Source organism: Ursus arctos, unplaced genomic scaffold (genome assembly GCF_023065955.2).
Source record: "Ursus arctos isolate Adak ecotype North America unplaced genomic scaffold, UrsArc2.0 scaffold_16, whole genome shotgun sequence".
In the NCBI taxonomy this organism is placed as follows: Eukaryota; Metazoa; Chordata; class Mammalia; order Carnivora; family Ursidae; genus Ursus; species Ursus arctos.
This window is the reverse complement of record NW_026622830.1, coordinates 57,335,713-57,359,664: the sequence shown is the minus strand read 5'-3', so window position 1 is coordinate 57,359,664 and position 23,952 is coordinate 57,335,713. Positions and strand designations below refer to the sequence as shown.

The following is a 23,952-nucleotide window of genomic DNA, read 5'->3' as shown; positions in this document are numbered from 1 at the left end:
GATTTCAAAGTATTTTTAAAATATTAATGAGATCTGAAGGCATGTCTATACTAGCAGATATCAGGCCGTCAATAGTTTATCTTACTCACCCAAAAGAAATAATACTTTAAAAATACAAATAGCTCAGATTCATTAAGCACATAATATGTATGAAGCACTAAGTGTGTGTGTGTATGTGTGTGTATGTGTGTGTGCTTTCATTATCTCGTTTAATCCACACAGTATTGTTAGGAGGTAGAGATTACTAGTATCCCTATTGTACAGATGAGGGGGCTGAGGTAAGTAACTTGCCTAAAGTTGCACAGCTACTAAGTATTAGACTGGTTTTTGACCCCAACCGGTCTGGTTCTTCACTTTACCTTTTTGATTCCTTTGCCATTCTGAGGCTCAGAGTGGGCAGGTAACTTGCAAATGGTCACACAGCTATGGAATGGTAGAGCCAAGGTTTTTAACTCAGATCATTTTGTGAAGCCAGAGACGTTAATGATTGCTTTTCTCGGGGGAAATAGAAGTCCTTAATCAAGGTCCTTCTGTAGATTATGGGCAGTGCATGCAAGAATCCCATTTCTCCTAGTTACCAAGCTTCTTCTGAAGTGTTAGCTAACAGTTGCAAATGACTTATGGGGCAAGGATTTTATATATTTAAAGGCTCTGCCTCTGACGCAGACGCAGGGACCATCTGAAGATCAAGTAAGTTAGAAAAAGGAGGTAAGATATGTCCTTTTGCGCCCAAAGAAAAAGACAAAATTATCAGTTGTCCTTGTGTGGCTTGGAATTAGAAATGATACAGACTTTTTTCTTTTTTTTTTTAAAGATTTATTTATTTATTTATTAGACAGAGAGACAGCCAGCGAGAGAGGGAACACAAGCAGGGGAGTGGGAGAGGAAGAAGCAGGCTCCTAGTGGAGGAGCCTGATGTGGGGCTCGATCTTGAAACGACAGGATCACGCCCTGAGCTGAAGGCAAACGCTTAACAACTGCGCCACCCAGGCACCCCTGATCCAGACTTTTCTACTTTAGAGCAAAGAGACAAGAAAAGCTAAGTGAGAAGCCACTGGAACAGACGCTGTAAATAAAATGCTTTAAGAACCTAGGTTCCAATGGTACTTTTTCTCTAGCAAAATCACCAGTCTCTTAACATGACCAAGTGTGATTCATAGCAGTGAAGGCATCCTGGGTGAAATCCCAGCATGGGGCAACAGATAGGAGATGGGCCAGTGGGGAGGTGTCAAGGTAACACGGTTTAGGGTGGACTTACCCTCTTTTGGGGCCTTGCAAGCGCCAACCTGCACAGGACCGAAATTGCATCATTTTTCCAAGTCAGACTCTTGAGTGCAGGTAAAGGGCAGTTTCCCTGAAGCACTCAGCCTGAGGTCACCAGGAGTAGACAGAGCAGAGGTGGAGAGAGAGCCGAGCCAGGTCTGGAGAGTGCTCTGTGGGGGTGTTAACACAAAGGCACTGCCAGCATCTTGGGTTCATCCCAAATGGGCCTGTGAAGAAGAGGCCAGGGGAGCGGGGGAGAGAGGGCGCTGGAGACAAGAAAGGGTCCACGGCCCACCAGGTAGGCTGCATCTCCGGGGATGCTTCCTTCTGCTCATGAGGAGCTTCTGGGCAGTAAAGCCATAGATGCCTGTAGAGTCCTGCATGTTTGTCATACCCTAACCCCTCAGAGGCTTTTCGCTGCACTCTCTCCCTCATCTGCCCCACTTAGGTCCATACTGGTTTTCTTTCCCTAGAATGTTCCCACCTCATGGTTTTACCCTTGCTGTCATCTTGGGAGAAAGGCAGTCCTTGCTCTGCACACAGCTGCCTTCTGCTGTCCCACCTCCTCTTTAGCATCACCACCTTGGGGGGCCTTCCCAGGTCCCCCAAACTAAAGGAGTGCCTGGCCCTCCTGCACACCAGAATGATCTTGTTCAAGTGCAAGTATGTGCAGACAGCTCTCCATAACAAAAGCACCTCTGGTAGCGTGAGTTCCGCGGTGGCCAGGGTGTCGTTTTATTTACTGCTGTCAAGAGTGGCTGGAGTATAACGGACACTAGCAGATGTGTGTTGGACGAACTCCATCTGCCTGTTTCAGGCAGACAAGACTGTCCTCTTTATGGTTTGTCGTGCTCTTCTGTGGTATATTTATCGTGTCCACGCTCTCTGATGAGCATCTATTTGAGAAACCAGATCTTGACATGTGGGTCTTCCTGTCTGTGATATTATGGGAGTCACGCTGGGCCCCTGAGTTTTGTGTGCCGTGAATATGAAAAAAACATCTGATCTCTGAAAGAACGCAGATTGCAACAGTAAAAAGGATGGATAAATTGCCCATTGATACCACGGAGCACTACTCAGCAATAAAGAGGAAAGAACTTCTGGTTCATGCAAGGACATGGGTGAACCTCAGAAACCTTCTGTTGAGTGAAAGCAGCCAGACACAAAAGAATACATATTCTACGATTCCATTTATACAAAGTTCTAGAACAGGGAAAACCGATTTCTAGTTACAGAAATCACAGCTTGGTTCTGCATGCAGGGCGTGAAGACTGTCTCGAAAAGTGTGAGACCTCTCCCAGGTGAAACGGAAAGATTCTGCATTGTTCTGAGCAGTTGTTACACAGGTGCACACATGTGTCACAGATCCTTGACCTGGATATAAGAATTGTGCATTTTGTTGTATGGAAAACAAAAAGTTATTTTATCTTATTTTTTTTAAAACAATTAACCAACTTAGAGTCCATCATTAGTTTCAGATGTATTGTTCAATATGTTATTTTTAAAAATCCCACTTTCAACAACCCCAAGGTAAAACAATGAGATAAAACTGGTATTGAATTGTAAGGAAGATTGAAACTCGCCAGAAGTATATTTGGAGTACAACAGCAGAACAGCATCAGAGAAGACTTTTTCCAATGTAACTCTGAAGAAGCCAAATCAAGCTAGTGGAAGAAAGAAAAGGGAATTTTTTATGTCATGCAACCAGGACGTCCAGCTGTGGAGTTGGCTTCAGGGATCAAGGCTGACATGCATCCAGGTCTCCCTGGCACTCAGTTGCATTCTGCTTTCTCTCTCTGTTTTTGTTTTGTGTTTTGTGTTTTTTGCTTTGTTTTGCAGGCTGAGCCATCATGACAACTACAGGGAATGTCCACAGAGGAAACAAAAACATCCCACAAAAGCCACTACAGTATTAGAACAAAATGATGGAGGAAGGCCAGCTCCTCATGAACTACTTAAATGTCACCATTAATTTACTGATATCAATGAACTACTTTCAATTTGGTGAGCTGGGGAATCTTTTTGTGTGAGGAACATTTTAAATTTTACGTTCATGCTGAACACCTAAAACCCACCACAGCTGAGTAGCAACCATGAGACCACCGTGCCTGATGCTTCCTCTTCTGCACAAATAGATCATCGCTTCATTCAAGAGGGCAAACATTCCTGTATTAGACTATCGCCTGATAAAAAGGGGCTTCCTCTAGTCCCCAACCTTCCAGAATTATCACTAAGCCAGGACACGTGGAAAGCTTCCGTGCTTGAGTTTTCCCACACCCACAGAAAACTCCCAGACTAGAGCATTAGGTGGTCTCTACTTACCCCAAGGGACAAACAAGCCTTTCCATGATCCCACGATAGTTTTGAAGGAACACTTAAGCTTTCCGAAGGCTTTTTGGTCAGTCGTTTTCCAAAACATGAATCTACAGTTCTGAGGAAACAAAGAGCATGTGTGGGCCCTTCTGTTTCCAGTTTTGGACAAAGTACAACATTAGTTATCAGTTTAAAAAAGAAAAATTCTAGTGTTCTTTACCTAACGTACTTAGTGAAATAGTTGTTAATGTAATTTCCTTGTAAAAGTAGGCCATTTCTATCAGAATAAGTTCTGGAGCTGGTAAGGAATCAAATGCAAACATTGGAGTCATTTTTACAAACCAGAAATACACGTGGGCAAGTTTCATAAAAGCCCAGGAAATAAGTTTAAAGTCTAATGATAGGAAAGAGAAATACCTGCAATTAATCCAATAGACCAAATGTTTCTATTTCTAGTGTCTATGGATCTCATACTATTGATTAGAAAATCACACAAATTCCAATATAAAAGTGAACTAAAGGTATAAATAAAATAATTCACAGAAGAAATACAAAAAAAACTATCAATCTCACTACCAAGCAAAGAACTACAAATTGAACAAAATTGGGATGCCGTTTTTCTCCTAAGTCAGCAAAGTGGTTTTTAAATGAACAGTGTAATGAGCACATTGAAACATCACTGGTCAGAGCATAAATTCAGACAGTTCAATAAGCAACTTGGACTTAAATAAGTCTATATTCTTTAGCCTTATAATTTCCCATATAGGAACCAACCTAGAGAAATAGGAGGAAAATTTAAATATGCACATAGGTACCCATCACAGCACCTTCTATGTACAGATATCACAGCACTGTTCAATAATATTAAAAACTATAATTAGAGGAGGAATTAAGATGGCGGAGGAGTAGGGAACCCATTTTTCAGCCGGTCCCCTGAGTCGAGTTGGATAGGTACCAGACCAGCCTGAACATCCACGGAATCAGCCTGAGACCCAGGAAGATACATCTGGATCTCTACAAATGAACATCTCCAGGGCTGAGTATTGAGGTACGAAGTGGGGAGCCGTGAAACCATGCACAGATAAACGCAAGGGGGAGGGAGCTGCCGCGTTTGGGCGCCAGGAAGCGGTAGCCACCTGCACAGGGGAGCGGGCGGACTCGCGGACCAGCACCCGCGAGAGAGCAGACTGAGACCCTGAGCCGGGAACGCGCGCCACCAGACTGAAACTGAACTCTGGTGTGCTCACTGGAACCAGACTGAGACCGGGAGCTCCGGGAGCGCGGGGGGCGGGGGGGGGGGGCACTGGTGGCTGGCGGTGTTAGAAACACAAAGGACAGAGATGCCCCGGCCCTGGAAGTGAGGGCTGGGACGCTGGGTGTGGGGCGCACATCCCTGGACGCTGTAGGGTTGAGCAGCACCAACAGAAACAGAGTTAAAGTGGCAAGAACATCAGTGAAGAACGGTCCACGATCCCTCTGTTCTGAGACAGAGGCTGAGATTCGGCCACTGCTGCTCTGACTCTCAGAAGAGGCACAGCAAACTGCCAGGGAAAGCCTCCAGAGAACAAAAGCCTGGAAATACCAGCTCACAGTGTGCCCATCCCCATCCCCCCTCACAGGGGACACGGAGACTCTACCCAAACAGGGTTGCCTGAGTATCAGCGCAGCTGGCCCCTCCCCCAGAAGGCAGGCTGAAAAATCAAGAAGCCCACGTCCCTAAGATCCCTATAAAACAAGGGCAAACGGCCTGGGTCCCGGTCAGTAATTTGGGGTCTGACCAACCCCGCAACCTCTCCTCATCAGAATGACGAGAAGGAGAAATCCCCCCCCACCAAAGAAAAGACAATGAGTCTGTGGTCTCTGCCACAGAACTAATGGATATGGATATAACCAAATTATCAGAACTGGAATTCAGAGGAACAATGGTCAAGATGATGTGTAGACTTGAAGAAAGTATTAACAAAAATGTTAATGAGAATATAGAATCTCTAAGGGTGGAAATGAGAGCGAATCTGACAGAAATTAAAACTTCTATGAGCTAAATGCAGTCAAAACTAGGGGCTCTGACGACCAGGGTGAATGAGGCAGAAGAACGTTATCAGCGAATTGGAGGATGGGTTAGTAGAAGAAAAAGTGAAAACAGAATCTGGACTCAAAAAAATCCACGCTCAGGAATGTAAGTTACGGGAGATTACTTACTCGAAACGTTCCAATGTCAGAATCATCGGCATCCCCGAGGGGGTGGAGAAAAGCAAAAATTGTAGCTGAAAACTTCCCTAATCTAGTAAGGAAAACAAACATTTGTGTCCAAGAGGCAGAGAGAACCCATCCCAAGCTCAACCATGACAAACCTAAACCACGTCACATCATAGTGCATTTCGCAAATATTAGATCCAAGGATACAGTATTCAAAGCGGCCAGGGCAAAGAAATTTCTCACATACCAAGGCAAAGGTATCAGAATTACGTCAGACCTGTCTACACAGACCTGGAATGAGAGAAAGGGTTGGGGGGGGCATTTTTAAAGCTCTTTCAGAGAAAAACATGCAGCCAAGGATCCTTTATCCAGCAAGGCTGTCATTCAGAATTGATGGAGAAATAAAGACCTTCCAGAATCGCCAGTCATTGACCAATTTCGTAACCGTGAAACTAGCCCTACACGAGATCCTAAGGGGGGTTCTATAAAGGTAAAAAGGCCCCAAGAGTGATACAGAACAGAAAGTCACAACCGATAGAAACAAAGACTTTACTGGCAACATGGCATCACTAAAATCATATCTCTCAATAATCAGGCTCAATGTAAATGGCCTAAATGCTCCCATAAGACGCCACAGGGTTGCAGATTGGATAAAAAGACATGACCCATCCATTTGCTGTCTAAAAGAGACTCATTTTGAACCTAAAGATACATTCAGACTGAAAGTAAAGGGATGGAATACCATCTTTCACGCCAATGGACCTCAAAAGAAAGCTGGGGTAGCCAATTCTCATATCAGACAGATAGAATTTTAAACTAAAGACTATAGTTAGAGACACAGAAGGGCACTATATTATTCTTAAAGGATGTATGCAACAAGTGGATATGACAATTATAAATATATATGCCCCCAACAGGGGAGCAGCAAGATACACAAGCCAACTCTTAACCACAATAAAGAGACATATAGATAAAAATACACTAATAGTAGGAGACCTCAACACTCCACTATCAGCAATAGACAGATCACCTAAGCAAGAAATCAGGAAAGAAACAAGAGCTTTGAATGCCATACTCAACGATTTGGACATCATAGATATATATAGAACACTACACCCCAGAACCAAAGAATACTCATTCTATTCTAATGCCCATGGAACATTCTCAAGAACAGACCATGTTCTGGGACACAAAACAGGTCTCAACCGATACCAAAAGACTGAAATTATTCCCTGCATATTCTCAGACCATAACATTTTGAAATTGGAACTCAACCGCAAAGAAAAATTTGGAAGAAACTCAAACACTTGGAGACTAAGAACCATCCTGCTCAAGAATGATTCGATAAACCAGGAAATCAAAAATCAATTTAAACAATTTATGGAGACCAACGAGAATGAAAACACAACGGTCCAAAACCTATGGGACACTGCAAAGGCAGTCCTAAGGGGGAAATACATAGCCATCCAAGCCTCACTCAGAAGAATAGAAAAATCTAAAATGCAGTTTTTATATTCTCACCTCAAGAAACTGGAACAGCAACAGAGGGACAGGCCTAATCCATGCACGAGGAAGCAGCTGACCAAGATTAGAGCAGAAATCAATGAATTAGAAACCAGGAGTACAGTAGAGCAGATCAACAGAACTAGAAGCTGGTTCTTTGAGAGAATCAATAAAATTGACAGACCACTGGCAAGACTTATCCAAAAGAATAGAGAAAGGACCCAAATGAATAAAATTATGAATGAAAAAGGAGAGGTCACAACCAACAACAATGAAATTGGAAGGATTATTAGAAACTTTTATCAACAGCTTTATGCCAATAAATTAAGCAATCTGGAAGAGATGGAGGCCTTCCTGGAAACCTATTAACTACCAAGATTGAAACAGGAAGAAATTGATTTTTTAAACAGGCCAATTAATTATGAAGAGATTGAGTCAGTGATAAACAACCTTCCAAATAACAAAACTCCAGGCCCGGACGGTTTTCCTGGGGAATTCTACCAAACATTCAAAGAAGAAAGAATACCTATTCTCCTAAAGCTATTTCAAAAAAATAGAAACAGAAGAAAAGCTACCAAACTCATTCTATGAGGCCAATATTACCTTGATCCCCAAACCAGGCAAAGACCCCCTCAAAACGGAGAATGACAGACCGATTTCCCTAATGAATATGGACGCCAAAATCCTCAACAAGATCCTGGCTAATAGAATCCAACAGTACATTAAAAGGATTATCCATCATGACCAAGTGGGATTCATACCTGGGGTGCAAGCGTGGTTCAACATTCGCAAATCAATCAACATGATACATCAAATCAACAAGAAAAGACTCAGGAAGCATATGATCCTTTCAATTGATGCAGAAAAAGCATTTGACAAAATACAGCATCCTTTCCTGATTAAAACCCTTCAGAGTGTAGGGATAGAGGGTACATTCCTCAATCTCATAAAACCATCTATGAAAAGCCTACAGCAAATATCATTCTCAATGGGGAAAAGCTGGAAGCCTTTCCCATAAGATCAGGAACACGACAAGGATGCCCACTCTCGCCACTATTATTCAACATAGTACTAGAAGTCCTTGCAACAGCAATCAGACAACAAAAAGGGATGAAAGGTATCCAAATTGGCAAAGAAGAAGTCAAACTGTCTCTCTTCGCAGATGACATGATACTCTATATGGAAAACCCAAAAGAATCCACCCCCAAACTTCTAGAAGTTATAGAGCAATTCAGTAATGTGGTGGGATACAAAATCAATGCTCAGAAATCAGTTGCATTTCTATACATGAACAATGAGACTGAAGAAAGTGAAATGAGGGAATCCATCCCATTTACAATAGCACCAAAAACCATACGTTACCTTGGAATTAACCAGAGACATAAAGGATCTATATTCTAGAAACTATAAATCACTCTTGAAAGACATTGAAGAAGACATAAAAAGATGGAAAAATATTCCATGCTCATGGATCGGAAGAATTAACATAGTTAAAATGTCCATGCTACCCAGAGCAATCTACACTTTCAATGCTATCCCGATCAAAATACCGAGGACATTTTTCAAAGAACTGAAACAAATAGTCCTTAAATTTGTATCAAGCAGAAAAGGCCTCGAATCACCAAGGAACCGTTGAAAAGGAAAAACAAAGCTGGGGGCATCACAATGCTGGATTTCGAGCTGTACTACAAAGCTGTGATCACAAAGACAGCATGGTACCGTCACAAAAACAGACACATAGACCAATGGAACAGAATAGAGAACCCAGAAATGGACCCTTGGCTCTTTGGGCAACTAATCTTTGATAAAGCAGGAAAAAACATCCGGTGGGAAAAAGACAGTCTCTTCAATAAATGGTGCTGGGAAAATTGGACATCTACATGCAAAAGAATGAAACTTGATCACTCTCTCACACCACACACAAAAATAAACTCCAAATGGATGAAAGACCTTGATGTGAGACAGGAATCCACCAAAATCCTAGAGGAGAACATAGGCAGCAACCTCTAGGACATCGGCCAAAGCAATCTTTTTCATGACACATCTCCAAATGCAAGAGAAACAAAAGAAAAAATGAACTTGTGGGACTTTATCAAGATAAAAACTTCTGCACAGCCAAGGAAACAGTCAAAAAAACTAAGAGGCAGCCCACGGAACAGGACAATATATTTGCAAATGATGCTAGAGATCAAAGACTGGTATCCAATATCTACAAAAACTTCTCAAACTCAATATGCGAGAATCAAATAAACAAATCATAAAATAGGCAGAAGATATGAACAGACATTTTCCAATGAAGACATACAAATGGCTAACAGACACATAAAAAAATGTTCAAAATCATTAGCCATCAGGGAAATTCAAATCAAAACCACACTGAGATACCACCTTACACCAGTTAGAATGGCAAAAATTGACAAGGCAAGAAACAACAAGTGTTGGAGAGGATGTGGAGAAAGGGGATCCCTCCTACATTGTTGGTGGGAATGCAAGTGGGTATAGCCACTCTGGAAAACAGTGTGGAGGTCCCTTAAAAAGTTAAAAATTGAGCTACCCTATGACCCAGCCATTGCACTACTGGGTATTTACTCCAAAGATACAGACGTAGTGAAGAGAAGGGCCATATGCACCCCAATGTTCATAGCAGCATTGTCCACAATAGCTGAATCGTGGAAGGAGCCGAGATGCCCTTCAACAGTTGACTGGATTAAGAAGCTGTGGTCCATATATACAATGGAATATTACTCAGCTATCAGAAAGAACGAATTCTCAACATTTGCTGCAACATGGACAGCACTGGAGGAGATAATGCTAAGTGAAATAAGTCAAGCAGAAAAAGACAATTATCATATGATTTCTCTCATCTATGGAACATAAGAACTAGGAAGATTGGTAGGGGAAGAAAGGGATAAAGAAGGGGGGTAATCAGAAGGGGTAATGAAGCATGAGAGACTATGGACTCTGAGAAACAAACTGAGGGCCTCAGAGGGGAGGGGGTTGGGGGAATGGGATAGACCGGTGATGGGTAGTAAGGAGGGCACGTATTGCATGGTGCACTGGGTGTTATACGCAACTAGTGAATCACTGAACTTTACATCAGAAACCAGGGATGTACTGTATGGTGACTAACATAATAAAAAAAAAAAAAGAAAGAAAATTCTTTATTAAAATAAATAAATAAATAGATAGATAGATAAATAAATAAGTAAATGAAAGGGGGAGAAAGGAAAAAAACATAAGCACACAAAATCAGGGAACAGGACAGGGATAACAGCCCCAGATACAGAGGAAAAAGCTGGATGAAACAGATGATTTTCTATGAATGTATAAATCACCAAAACTAAACCAGAAAGAGATAGAAAATCTAAAAAAGCACCAAGCTTTTTTTTTTTTTTTAAGATTTTATTTATTAATTTGACATAGAGAGACAGCCAGTGAGAGAGGGAACACAAGCAGGGGGAGTAGGAGAGGAAGAAGCAGGCTCCTAGAAGAGGAGCCTGATGTGGGGCTTGAGCCCAGAACGCTGGGATCACGCCCTGAGCCGAAGGCAGAGGCTTAACTACTGAGCCACCCAGGCGCCCCAAAAGCACCAAGCTTAGGTAGTTTTACTGGGGAATTGCACCAAAGTTAAAGAAACAGATCATTTCAAGAGTATTTAAACTGGCTAAAGCAGAGAAAGCTTTTAATAAAGCTAAGGAAAGCACTAAAACAACTTGATAAAGATTACATTAAAAACAAAATTACAAACTGGTTTCACAAATCACAATGTAAAATGACTCAGTAAAATATTACTAGAATCTGGCTACACACTAACAGAGTTTTCACTGATGATTCAATAATAGGACGATGATTCAATAACATAAAATCTGTTACTATTATTCATATGAACAGGTCAAGGAAGAACATCTGTATAATTTCACAGATGCTAAAACAGTATTTAATAAAATCAACAACCATTTTTGATTAAAAAACAAATAGCAACAACACAGCCCTTAGTAAAATAACTAGTGTGGCAGAAACACTAAAAGCATTCTCAGTGAAGTAAGGAACAAGACAACGTACCCACTATCATTCTTACTTAGTATTTGATCTTGTCCTGGAAATACAAAGCAACCAAAAAAGAGAAACAAGAGACATAAAAAGTAAAAAACATGGAATGAAATTCTTATTATTTGTAACTGATATGATATTATACCTCAAAATCCAAGAGAACCAACTGCAAAAACTACTAAAAACAATATGATGACATAAGTTACTGCTTGAAAAATCAGTAAGTACAGGGGCACCTGGGTGGCTCAGTCGGCTAAGCATCTGCCTTGGGCTTACGTCATGATCCCAGGATCCTAGGATCAAGCCCCACATTGCATGGGGCTCCCTGCTCAGCAGGAAGCCTGCTTCTTCCTCCCCCTCTGCCTACCACTCCCCCTACTTGTCTCCTCTCTAATAAATAAATAAAATAAAATAAAAATTAGTAAAGTACAATAATAAAAATATGTAATATAAGAAAGGGTCCTATTTTCAACACCAAAAAAGATCAACTAGAAATAAATTTAAGAAATGTACAGGATTTTTACACAAACCTTTTAAAGACATTTCTGAGACAACTGGAGAAATGTGTATTTAGATTGGATATTAGATTAAATTAGTAATAGGCAATAAATTGTTAATTTTGATAAATATAAAAAAGTTTTGATAAATATAGCAGCGAGGTTATATATATTTCAAAAGTCTCGATTTGTTCCAGTTCCCAAGTTATACTCTGAAGTAGTTACGAATAAAATCATTTGTTTTAAAACATTCTAGTCCCCCACCCTACAAAGAAATGGAGGGAAGAGGGACAAATGATTCAAGATTGGCAACACATGGCAAACTGTTTAAAAAGACGTGATGGATACATCCAGGTTCATTATATTCTCTTCCCTACTTTTGTGTATTTGAAAATGTGCACAATAGGACCCAAACAAAGGCAGGTACTGAGAGACTCAAAGGTACACAACAGGCTTATAAAAACACACAAAAATTGCCACCTAACAATTAGAAATGCAAATTAAAGCTACAAATCAGATGTCATTTTCATCAATCAAATAGAAAAAAGATCCAAATATTTGGTGATATTCAGTATTGGGGGGAAAGGAAGTAACTGCTGACCTGCTGGGGAAAAGTATCCATCAGTACTTTGGAGGACTCCTTGGCCTCACCTTTCAAAATTATAAACACACACTCCGTGGCCCAGCAATTTCACTTCTTAGGAATTTATTCTAGAGATACTAATTCAATAAGTATTTTCCGCCACCTACTATGGCCATACACTAGAGACACAAAAGTGCAAGAAACAAGGCCCCTGCTCTCATGGGGTTCCATTATTGTAGGGGAGGAGAGAACCAATAAAGCCAATTAAGTACACGGACAATTGCAAGGTCAAGAGAGATACGTGTGATGAAAAAAGCAAACAGAATAAGGGTGTTGGGAGTGGCAAGAAGTCTATTTTGGATGGGCTGGTCTGGGAGGGCCTCTCTGAGGACTTGACAGTTGGGCAGAGACCTGGGTGAAGAAGAAAACAAAGGAGAAGAATGACCAGGACAACATTCCAAGAAATAGGGAAGGAAACCACAGAGTAACACATAAATTTGGCTTTCCTGCCGTCTGCTTCTCTTTTTATTTCCTAACAGCCTTTCGTTCCTCCAAAGGATATGAGCACCTCTTGAATGTCTTTCTTTGTCCTGATACAAAAATGAAAATAAGCGTATCTTTTAAATACAGTACATCTTTTGAGGAAGGTGCCAGACCAGCACTGTTTCTCCAAACACTATTGTGCGTAATAATTTCATTTCTTCAAAGGAAGACTTCCCAAACTTATCTAGGTGTAATGCCAAACCTGTTTACAAAAGTACATTCAAGCTAGAATTAGTTTCACAAAAGATATTGACCAGTTACTAGATAATTTTATAGAAAAAAAATACTGTCAGTCCCTGCCCTTCTGGCAAGAATGCGAACCACTGACTTAGAGAAAACTATAGTTTAATTTCATAACCTTTTAAGCAATGAGGTTGAAATGTTGAAGTGTCTATTTGGATAAATATTTCTATTTATTTGGATAAATATTTCTATTTATCCAAATATTCATTTTCAATTTCATGGTCTTTTAGACAATGATACTGATATTTTTAGAGACCATTTTAATAAATATTTGACACTGAAGTGGCCAGTGTCAATTAAGGGCATTCCAGTTGACCCCAAAAGAAACGACTCTGCAACAACACCTGAGAACATTACATACTAACCTGTTCAAAACCGTGAAACACCCAGACTTCAAACTTGCCATGAATGATACGTTCTGTGAACAGCCAGATTAATTACAAAGCTAGCATATGGAGAGATCTGTCCCTGTGAAATACACTATCTTAATTCTGAAATCAGCTTTACCTGGATGCATTCATCTCCTATTCAGAGAACGCAAAAAAACTAAGACTTACAGATTCTACAGAGATTCCTAAGGAGACAACTCAGTGTAATCCAATTTCAAGCACCATTAGCCATCTGCACAAGCAAGGACAGGTTTCCCTCCAACAGCTGACGATGCCGTGTACCCCTGGCCACATCACACCACTGAACATTCCCCCAAAGGTCCAGCAGAGAATGCCACTTCTGACAACTAGTTACCCGAGAAAAAATTACCAAAGTGAGAAACCGGGAAAAGGTAAGCTTCGGCACACGCCAGCCGAGCAAGAGGGGCGCTCAGTTTTGAGTTCTATGCAGATCTGAGGCCAAGAATCCCAACGCTCTCTGGCTCTGGAGCCTGCCTTTCCATGTCCCACCTCTTACGTGAGAGGCGTCCAGGAGCCTCACAAGGGACGCCCCCCACGCCCTCCTCTACTCTCCAACGTGGGTTCGTGATTGCCCCCTGCTCCCAGCCCCTGGGAAAGACGCTGGTCCAGCCGGTCGAGGACGGGGTACCACAGGCTCACCTGGGAAGGGTAAGGGCACGGGGCTGGGCGCCGCGGAGGGCCAGAAAAGGACACCAGGGGAGGAAAGGGGACAGTCGGGGGCCCTCCCGCAGGCAGCTATCTGGGGAAAGGATGCCCACGGGCGGCACCAGCGGGCCAGGTGAGGAAGAAGGATGGAGGAGAACTGGAAGAGGGCACTAGAGAATGCAGGGTAGACGTGGGGCGCTCCTGCAGGCAAGAAACTTACGGAGGAGCGGGCGGGGGGCTTAAGGGCTGCCTCCGGGCCAGGTAGGGGGCCCCGCCCCTGCGCCCTGCCTCCCCTGCCCAGCGCCCGCTTCATGCCCGCGTCCGCGGCGCAGCGCGGCTCTGCCGGCCCCTTGCCCGCCACCGCAGGTTCTTCTTCAGGCGGCAGTCGGCGTCCAGCGCCGCGGCGGCTGAGCCGGAGGAGGACGAGCCCGAGGCCGCGCAGCGCTCATGCTCCAAGGCGACGGGCTCCCTCCGCTTCCTCATCCCGCGGCCGACAGGGCCAGCCGCCGACGGCGTCCGCGGACCTCGCCCGCCCGCCCGCGCTGCAGTCGCCGCGACTCGCAGGAGCAGCTGCTGCCGGGAGCCCGCAGCCCCTCACATCCCAGCCCCAGGCCGCGGCGCCCGGCTCTACTACCCGCGCCTGGGACCAGGTCGGCCGCGCCTGCCAATCAGCGCCGGGCTCCCACCGGCCCCGCCCCCTCCATGCTTCCTCCGGGAGCGCGCCCAGCGTCCCCGGCGCCGACCTGCCCCCATTTTGGAGAAGGGCGGGCGAAGCCTCATACACCATGTACACAGTATGATTCTGTGGACAGGAAACCCCTGGGCAGGCAGAACTGAACTGAGGGGGCGAACGCAGCAGTTGTCAGGGGTCAGGGTGAGAATGGCAGCAGGGGCTGCAGCAGGGACTGTGAATACTAAGGACATGAAGGAACCTTTGGGGGAAATGATAATGGTCTATGTCTCAATAAGTGTTTGGGTTGCAAAGGTGGATGCATTTGCCACAGTTCAGTGAATGTATACTTGAGTTATGTGCAGCTGGTATAGAAATTTTACACTGAAGGAAAAATACGCTAAACAAATAATGAACTCTATCTAGTAAACAATACGCACGCTGAAACACATAGGGTGAGGTATACTGATATCTGCACTTTGAAATACAGCCTAAAAAATAAAATGGATTACTATATGGAGAAATGGATAATTGGTTATTTACGTGAGAAAGCAAGAATAATAACACATGATAGGTAAAATCCAGGGGGTGGAGGAGTCTATGGATGTTAACCATAAATTTTTACAACTTTGCCATTTGTTTGAAAATTACCATAATGAAACGTTGGGTACAAAAATAAAGATGAAGCTAGATTTCAGAAGAAAAGAATAATAAGACAAAAGGGAGAGTGAGCCTTCCGAAATGGTTACATGAAGACAATGGAGCAATTTCTTCCATAGATCATTATAAAAATCAGACAAAATCACTAAAACCAACCATCTGAAGGAACTGGAAAATGACCAAAGGCAGGCAAGCACTTGAGAAGTTACTGTCAGAACTGTCCCTGCATCTGGTACAAACCAGGGAGTGTTTGTCACTTTCCTGCCTGGCAATACTGTGAGACCCAACTCTGGGAGGGCAGGACTGCAGCCCTACCGTACCACCTTAATGCGCAGCACACTGGCTATAAATTTAAGCGGGAAATTTTGGAAACAAGAGGGCTGCAAAATGCTGAGCTCCAAGGCTGAATATAAATACACTGCCCAAATCCCTGGCAGACAGTGAAATGCGCATAGGCAGGACAACCCAGGAAGCCCAGAGGCACACACCAGAGGTGAAGGCTATCCCCTGAACAATGGAGTTACCCCAGGACATCTGCCAGTTTGCTGCTCCTCTGACTAAACGTGCTTCCCAACCCAGGGCGAGCTCTAGTGGCAGAAAGCAAAAGTCTTACTGGCATGAGGTCTCAGAAGAAAGAAATGGGGGCTGGAGGACCAACTGATATGTAAAGGAGGTATGCTGGAAGCAGGGGAACCCCAAGATAAACCCCCAAATCTGAGAATACATTCTACTCCAACCTTTGACTAACCACCGAAGTAGAAAGGTGCATGTGAGACTGCGAAAGAAAGAGAAGAGAAGGGAAGAAAAATGCATCAACTGGAAGCCAATGAAACTGATCGGAGACTGGTCGGCTCCTACGAACACAACAAGATGTTTGCATCTGGAGCAGAGCTGCACAAGCACGTGCACACACACAGGAAGCCCTGGGAAGCAGTAATACCTGGCAGCAAAGGAGCACACCTCCCACTCAGATCCCGGCCTCTAAATTCCATCTCCCACCAAAAGGAACCAGGGAATCTTGGAGAAATAGCTGATTGCACCACAGGGGCAGAGAAACTACAGGAAATGCTGAGAGTATCTTACTGTGCCAAAAGGGAAGGTCGTGCTCAGAAAAGAATGGGGACGTGTCAAAACAACACAGGAGATGATTTGGAAAACCAAATCAGGGGGCATTCCAGCATCAAAATGAATGAGAGTTAAGGACTATAAGCCCCTGAATCAAACAAGAATCCGTGAAGTACTACTGGGTGAACAACTGAGTGAGTCAACAAAGGAGGGGAAACTCTCCTTAAGGGAGAATGCCAGCTGACAGGTGAGAAGAACAGCGTCCCCACTGCACGACTACCTAGCAATAACTAGTTCAAGCAAGAATCATCCGTGGGGGCGCCAAACGATCAGTTTAAAAGCTCAAAAGGTCACAGAGCCTCAAATATTTCCCTACAGATTTCCTCATTCATTACAAAGGATAAATGCTAATTTTAGAGAGCAGACACTAGGCAGATGCCGCCCTAACTTGATCACCTGAGATCAGTAATTCTCAAATTTTAGAATACATCAAAATCATTTTTTGGGCTTGTTAAAAACATAGACTCAAGCCCTAAGTTTCTGACTTAGCAGGTCAGGAGTAGGGTCCAAGAATCTGCAGCCCCACAAATTCCTAGATGTTAACCTCACCAATAACAGAACAAGCCGGCATCATGTGCCATCCTGAGACGAATAATGGATATGAGAAATGATACGATGCCCTGAGAAAGGCACAGCACCACTTCTCTGATAGCCTGGCCCCCAAAATGCGTAATCTGAGTTTAATCATGAGAAAACATCACAGGAACCCAAACGGAACAAAGACCTACAAAACAATTAGAACAGTCTCCATGATGTTCTCGAGAAAGGCTGAGAAACATATCCAGACTAAAAAGACCATAGAAACATCAATAAATACCACATGTAATTCTAGACTGGGTCCTGTATGGGGGGGAAACTACTGTAATTAACAGAGCAACTGTGAATATGGACTGTAAACTACAGAATGGCCCATGTTAAATTTGCCAATTTGATAACTATACTGATTATTCTGGGCTATGTAAAAAGTCCTTGTTTTTTTTTTTAAGATTTTATTTATTTATTTGACAGAGAGAGACAGCGAGAGAGAGAACACAAGCAGGGGGAGTGTGAGGAGAGAAGCAGACTCCCAGCAGAGCAGACAGCCCGATGCAGGGCTCGATCCCTAGACCCTGGGATCATCACCTGAGCCGAAGGCAGACGCTTAATGGCTGAGCCACCCAGGCGCCCCAAAAGTCCTTGTTCTTGGTAAATACTTATTGAAGTACCTAAGAGTAAAGGGAGTGAAGTGTGCAACTTACTCTCTTCCAGTGTGTGAAAATAAATGTGCCACGTGTACTTCTATATCCAGAGGTGGGGGGAGGGGGCCATGCAGGCAAATGTCACAAAATGTTAACAACTGGTCAATCTAGGTGAAGGGTATTTGGAAGTTGCCTATACTACTTACAACTTTTCCATAAAAACACACAAGGCTTCATTTTAAAACAAAACAAACAACAACAACAACAAAAACAAGGAGTAGCAAATTAGAAAGGGTGGTGGAAGGGCGTTCAGAGACTGCCCGCCACACAGCCTGATATTGAGGAAAATGGCAGAAGCGGGGCCACCACACGCTGAAAATGACAGGTGTTCGTACTGAGGATCCTGAGTCATCCAGAAAAGCCCCAAAGGAGTTTAATATCTTTTAGTACATTTTGTTTAAGATGACCCGTTAAGTACCCTTTTGAACCACAAGAGAAAACAAACACGGTTAAACACTTTTCAAACTTCATGCTCCACATCCGTTTTTCTTCTATTCTACAAATACAACCTCTCAGTGGAACAGCGAGTCACACTGTAAGCTGTTCGCAGACATCCCCCCACGCGGGCGGGCTGTCCAGCGGCACACACCGCTCACACTGGGACGCACACAGCGCCCCTGCGGCGGCACGGTGACAACTGCAGCAGGACAGCCACCTGGCGGACAGCAGCTGGAAAGGTCGCCAGTTGTAAGAAGCATCCCAGCAGGGGCCAAACCCTCAAAACCAGTTAGCGCACAGATTCCCACAGCAAAACACAGGGACAGTCAGACGAGAACAAACGCAAGGCAGAACAGCCTACTCCTTCTGTTCCCAAACACGACGGTCACGGAGGCCGTTAGTGCATATTGACTACGTGATGACCATTCAGAGGACAAGGTTACCAGAGACAGTGAAGCCAGCCCCCAGCCCCCAGAGCAGCGCACGGGATAAGCAAACATAAAGCAGCTCAGGAAGGGCCTCTTACACTGCATCTTACTGTATCAGATTCCATTATAACCACACACGGCAATATCCTCTGATCGCAAAATAAGGAAGATCTCATCATTTAAATGAATGGCCTTCTTATTGTCTATAGTCAAATTTTGATTTTTAAATGAAAAGTAAATACACAACTTTCCACTCTAATCCCCTTCCCTGCCCACTGTTGTGGCTTTGCTAAGAAGGGTTTATTAGGAAAAAATGCTGAACAACTGCTCTGCAGGGCATCGCAAAGCACCACATACTAATAACAAGCGACCCTCATACATACTGTGAAGAGACCTGACTCGCAACTACAATGAAGCCTTACGTTTAGTGAAGCTAACTTGTATTATTTTCTGTGTACATTCTTAGGTCTAGCGGTTTGAAATATAATCATACCCTACAGTTACAGCTGATTAAAGACACAGCTGAAGACTGTATAATTAAGTTTGTCATGAATCAAAGAAAACATTTTTTATTAATTTTTAAAGCTAGTAAAACTATTTTTCTCCACAGCTACAAGAGCTTGAACAACATGGAAGGAATCTTAAAATAATTTAACTGATAAAACATCTTTTATTTATGCTAATTACGTGACATCCATACTACATAACCATGTTATACAAAAACAAACCACATTATAAAGCCTTCAGATCGTGAATAAGAATATAAAAATCAACCAAAGACTCCAAGATCCTATGTTTTCACAAAGTGTCTGTGCTACAATCTATTTCATTTAAACTTTCAGGATACCTAATCCAGAAATATTAAATTTAATCCACCGGAAAGAAAAAGGGAGCTCAAGCGTGGGTATAAATGTGTGTGCCTGTGTGTGTGTGTAATACCTACGCGTGTGTATATACATAAGTCATCCACCTTTTTTTGGGTTTGGCTTATTGAGGTAAAATTTACATACAGTAAAACACTGTTCGCTGGGTTCTGACTGACACAGTCAGTGTATGACCACCATCACAGGGCAGACATGGCCTACTTCCATCACCCACGAAGCACCCTCACGCCCTCCTGTACTCAGTCCTCTCCTCCCCTAGCCTCAGCCCCCGGTAACCACTGATCCAATCTGTTCCCATAGTTTTGCCTTTATCCGAATGTTATCAGGGGGGAACCACAGTTGTACAGAGCTCTGTGTTTGCCCGTAACAGAACACTCTGGACGCGCTCCTGTTTTGCTGAGGATGTCAGCAGTCAGTGCCTCTGTGTTGCTGTACAAGGACTGCCCCACCGCACAGGTGCACCGCAACCTGTTCACGCATTTCCCACCTGACGGACCTCCGAGTTGTTCTCCATGTTCGGTAAATAGGAATAAAGCTGCTATAAGCAATCATATGCAGGCCTTTGTGTAGAGATAAATTTGCACGTCTCTTGGGTAAAGGCCTCCATGTAGGACTGCTGGATCGTATGAAAAGTATATATTCAAGTTTATAAGAAACTGCCAAACTACTTTTTCAAAGTGGTTATAACCCTTTGCATCCCCACCAGCAAAGCGCGATGTACTTCTAGCTGTCCCACAGCCCTGCACCTGGGCACTGTCCCCTTCTGCTGCCTTGTTTTGTGGGAATGGGAGGCATTCTCACAGGACTGCAGCGCTACCCACTGCAGCTGTCACGGACACTTCCCTAATGAGGGATGACGGGGAGCGTCTTTTTGTGTGCATGTTGTTATCTACAGGAAATGGATGAAGTATCTACTCAAAGCTTCTCACCATTTTTCCAGTTGAATTTTTTGCTGAGACACCTATCCTTTTAATAGACAGTTTATCAAAGAAGAAATGATGGAAAGTTTGTCTATTTTGTTAAAGCACTTAGAATTCATGAGCAGGAGACACAAATCTAACATGTTTCCTTGCCATCGCCACTCCCAACGCCCCACTTGCCCCTCCCCCCTGGCAGATAGCAACGATATGCCAAGGCAGGTAGAAAGAAAGAAACATCCTCTCTCCCCCTTAGTCAGAGTGTAAGAAGCACAGGAAAAGCTGCCTGCCTACTACTAGGGTCAGAAACAGACCTATTTTCCCATTTTTACAAGTATGGGATGAATCCATAATCTTTCTTCAGTAGGAGCAGAAACACCAATGACGGGGAACCACGTGCAATGGTTGGCAACACTAGTGACAACTCATCCCGACGTGGCGGAAGCACGGCTGGCACGTGACAATACTGAGGGTCTGCAGACCGCTCGGTGGGCGGCAGCCCTCGCCCTCTCTATCACAGGCAGAGCCCGCACACAGGAGCACCACGTGCGCTTCAGAGCAAGGGCTAAGCTTTCATGTAAAGGAACAGGAGAGCCTGCCACCACCACGTGGAGCCTCGGGCAGACTGTTACCTGGCTCCGGGCTCTCCTCTACAGCGTGGGGACAGTAATCACTACCTTGTTATTATAAACACTACACACAACTCAAAACACACGATGAATGACACACATAAACGGCAGGTATCACAATTCTGACGACTTCCCTCACGTAGAATTCCTGAATCACAAACGTAACTACTATTGGCAAGATAAAGGGTGTCCTGCGCAAAGCCTGGAGCATAAAGCAGAAGCTTCAGGAAGCAGGTAACATTTGTACACGGCGGACCCACTGAACTAAACACAGGCTCCTGACCGTCCATGAGAATAGCCAGGCACCCACATAAAAGGTGCAGCACATTTACGTAAAAGGTGCCCTGCAGTTGGCAGTCCTGAAAGGCACGTACGGACTTTATTTCCTATAATCCCGCCTCAGCATTTCAAACTGCGCGATGCTTCTTCTCAAAAGAAACCAATCCACTCACTCTTGGTTCTGCACCAACTCGTTCCCGAGTTCGCGACGGGCCTCCCTAACTGAGCCACGGAGACAGAGCTGCGCTTGCCCGCCTCCGCGACACCGCGGCCTCCCTGCACACCATCCTGCGCATCCAGCTAGACACAGAGCAGCCTCTGAAACGTCCTGTGGTCGCTCATCCTGCTCCCGCCTGACGACCGCAGCGGGGGGCTGCACTGGTCACTCCTGCACGATGACTGGCTGGGCCGCCTCAGTGACGGGATAGTCCATAAAGATGTTTCCATGAACAAATACATGGAATCAACAGTTTAAGATGATCTCTTCGATTTAAGTGTCTTGATATATCCTATGCGCACGTTTTAAGAAAATATTAAAATTTATGACAGGGGCCCCTGGCTGGCTCAGTCAGTAGAGTGTACAACTCTTGACCTCGGGGTTGTAAGTTTGAGCCCCACACTGGGTGTACAGATTACTTAAAAAATAAAATCTTTCAAAAAATAAAAAATTTACGACAGATGTTTAACGATCTGAATGTCACATTTTCCATGGAAATCTATTTAAAGGTCTTAAAGGAAGAGTCAGTAACTAAGTTAACATGTACCACCTAGCGAGGCGCCACAATACAAGCTTTGTAGGTTAACAAAAAGTAACCAATCTCGTCCCGCTCTGCTTTTTCTCACCTTCTCCACCTGGAATGCCTTTCCCCAACTACCGCGAGCCCCACTCACCATGCCCGGACCTGCTCCCTCAGGAGGACACCGTCCCCCTCCCTCTGAGCTCCCCATCACTGTCTTCCCCATCAGGATTCTCTACCCGGTCTCGCCTGCTCCTGCAGGATCTGCCCTACGCACCTCAACCCTGCTACCATGGGAGAGTAACCTGTCCAGCATGCAAGAAAACAGATGTCCCTGGGGGTGAAGACAGAAGGAATACACATGAGCAGATGGCAAATTTTATTAAGAGGCCTTACTGTCAGGGAGAGTGAGAACTCTTAAGAATATCAAGCAAACAGAAAAAAAAAAAAAAGTGGCAACTGTTAAGCTCAAGAAAACAGGAAAACAAAAAGTTGAACTAAAAGGGAATATAATCATGCTACATTCACCAGCTCAATAGTGAGCAACATTAACAAAGTCAAAACAATTCACCAAATTATGGCTCTAAACAAAATTTGTGCTACAAATGTGGGGGAAGATGGGAGTTCAAAATGTAACTTTGTCTAAAAGTGACGCATCGATGGCCCTGCCTCTACATAGATATTGCTGGGAACCGTGGACAGAAATACTAAAAGAAACAGATAAGCAGGATTCCAGGCAGCTCTGGGAGGTGGATGGTGGAGGCAGGACAGGAGCCCGCTGGGTTCTGCGTGAATCATTCAACACTCTTTTACTTTTGAACACATGCACCTACCACCCTCTGATAGAAGTGAAATTTCTAAGTAAGAAAAAGAAACAGAATCTCTAACAGAAGCACTTCCAGCAGGACATAAGCGTTTTCCTACAACTTTTCAACCACGCTACCCCCTTCCCCCCTTCAACAGTGTCTCTCCACCCTCAGGACACAGGGCGGCTAAGGACAGCGTGCATGGCCTGAGACCTGGCATCAGCCTGCCGGCTCCATACTCTTGAGAAAGCTACTGTAAGCTCTGAACCTGACCTTTCCCCGCCCGTGACATGAAGACACCACCACGGACCTCAGGGACCCGGCTGCGTTGCTCTGCACCCAGACGGCGAGTAAGTGTGAGGATGACCGTACTCCCTGGACCTAAGTCACCCAGATGCAATCTGTCTCACTACCCTCTCCCCCTTCACACCACCGTCCAGGCGGGCTTTCATTCTGACCACGCCCCCACACTGCGCCGAGCACTTGCCAGAGTGTCCTCCAAGTCGCCACACCCGAAGGCCAAACCTCAGTCCTCATCATGACCTTTCCTGACACTTCAGAGAGTTGATCACATCCTCCTCCTGGACACTTCTTCCCTTCTTCCCATGGTGCCAGTGCTTGTGGTCTTCTTCACACCTGCTCTGTGCCAAACACTGCTCATGTTCATCCTTGAGCACTCGATGGCAGAGTGACCCGAGGCTCAGGCTTGCTTGTCTTCTCTGTGCTCACTCCCTCGGTGACCACAGACCGTCACTGCGTTTTCATGGCCACTTCCAGCTCAGACTTCTCTTCCAAGCTCCAAATGCCTATTTACAACTGCCTACATGACATCTCTACTTGGATCCCGAACAGAATCACAAACTTAAAATGCCTACAGTGAGCTCCCCATCTGCCC

At 44.2% G+C, this 23,952-nt stretch overlaps 2 protein-coding genes across 11 annotated transcripts in view; one reads left to right on the top strand and one right to left on the bottom strand.

Annotated features, from left to right (window-relative positions):
• Positions 1-23,952, bottom strand: part of LOC125282011 (ral guanine nucleotide dissociation stimulator-like) — a 460,718-nt gene that overhangs the window by 126,809 nt on the left and 309,957 nt on the right. For 2 of the 5 annotated variants that reach the window (XR_008959606.1, XR_008959602.1), the window contains exon 6: positions 1,259-3,694. The gene's annotated coding sequence lies outside the window, so the exon portion shown is untranslated. Of the gene's footprint in view, positions 1-792; positions 3,695-23,952 lie in introns of those variants that run through there. The other 3 variants (XR_008959604.1, XR_008959605.1, XR_008959601.1) reach the window with 3 other exon arrangements.
• The window catches only part of LOC125282996 (ral guanine nucleotide dissociation stimulator-like), a 601,545-nt gene that overhangs the window by 421,288 nt on the left and 156,305 nt on the right, over positions 1-23,952 (top strand). The gene's annotated exons all lie outside the window — the stretch shown is intronic.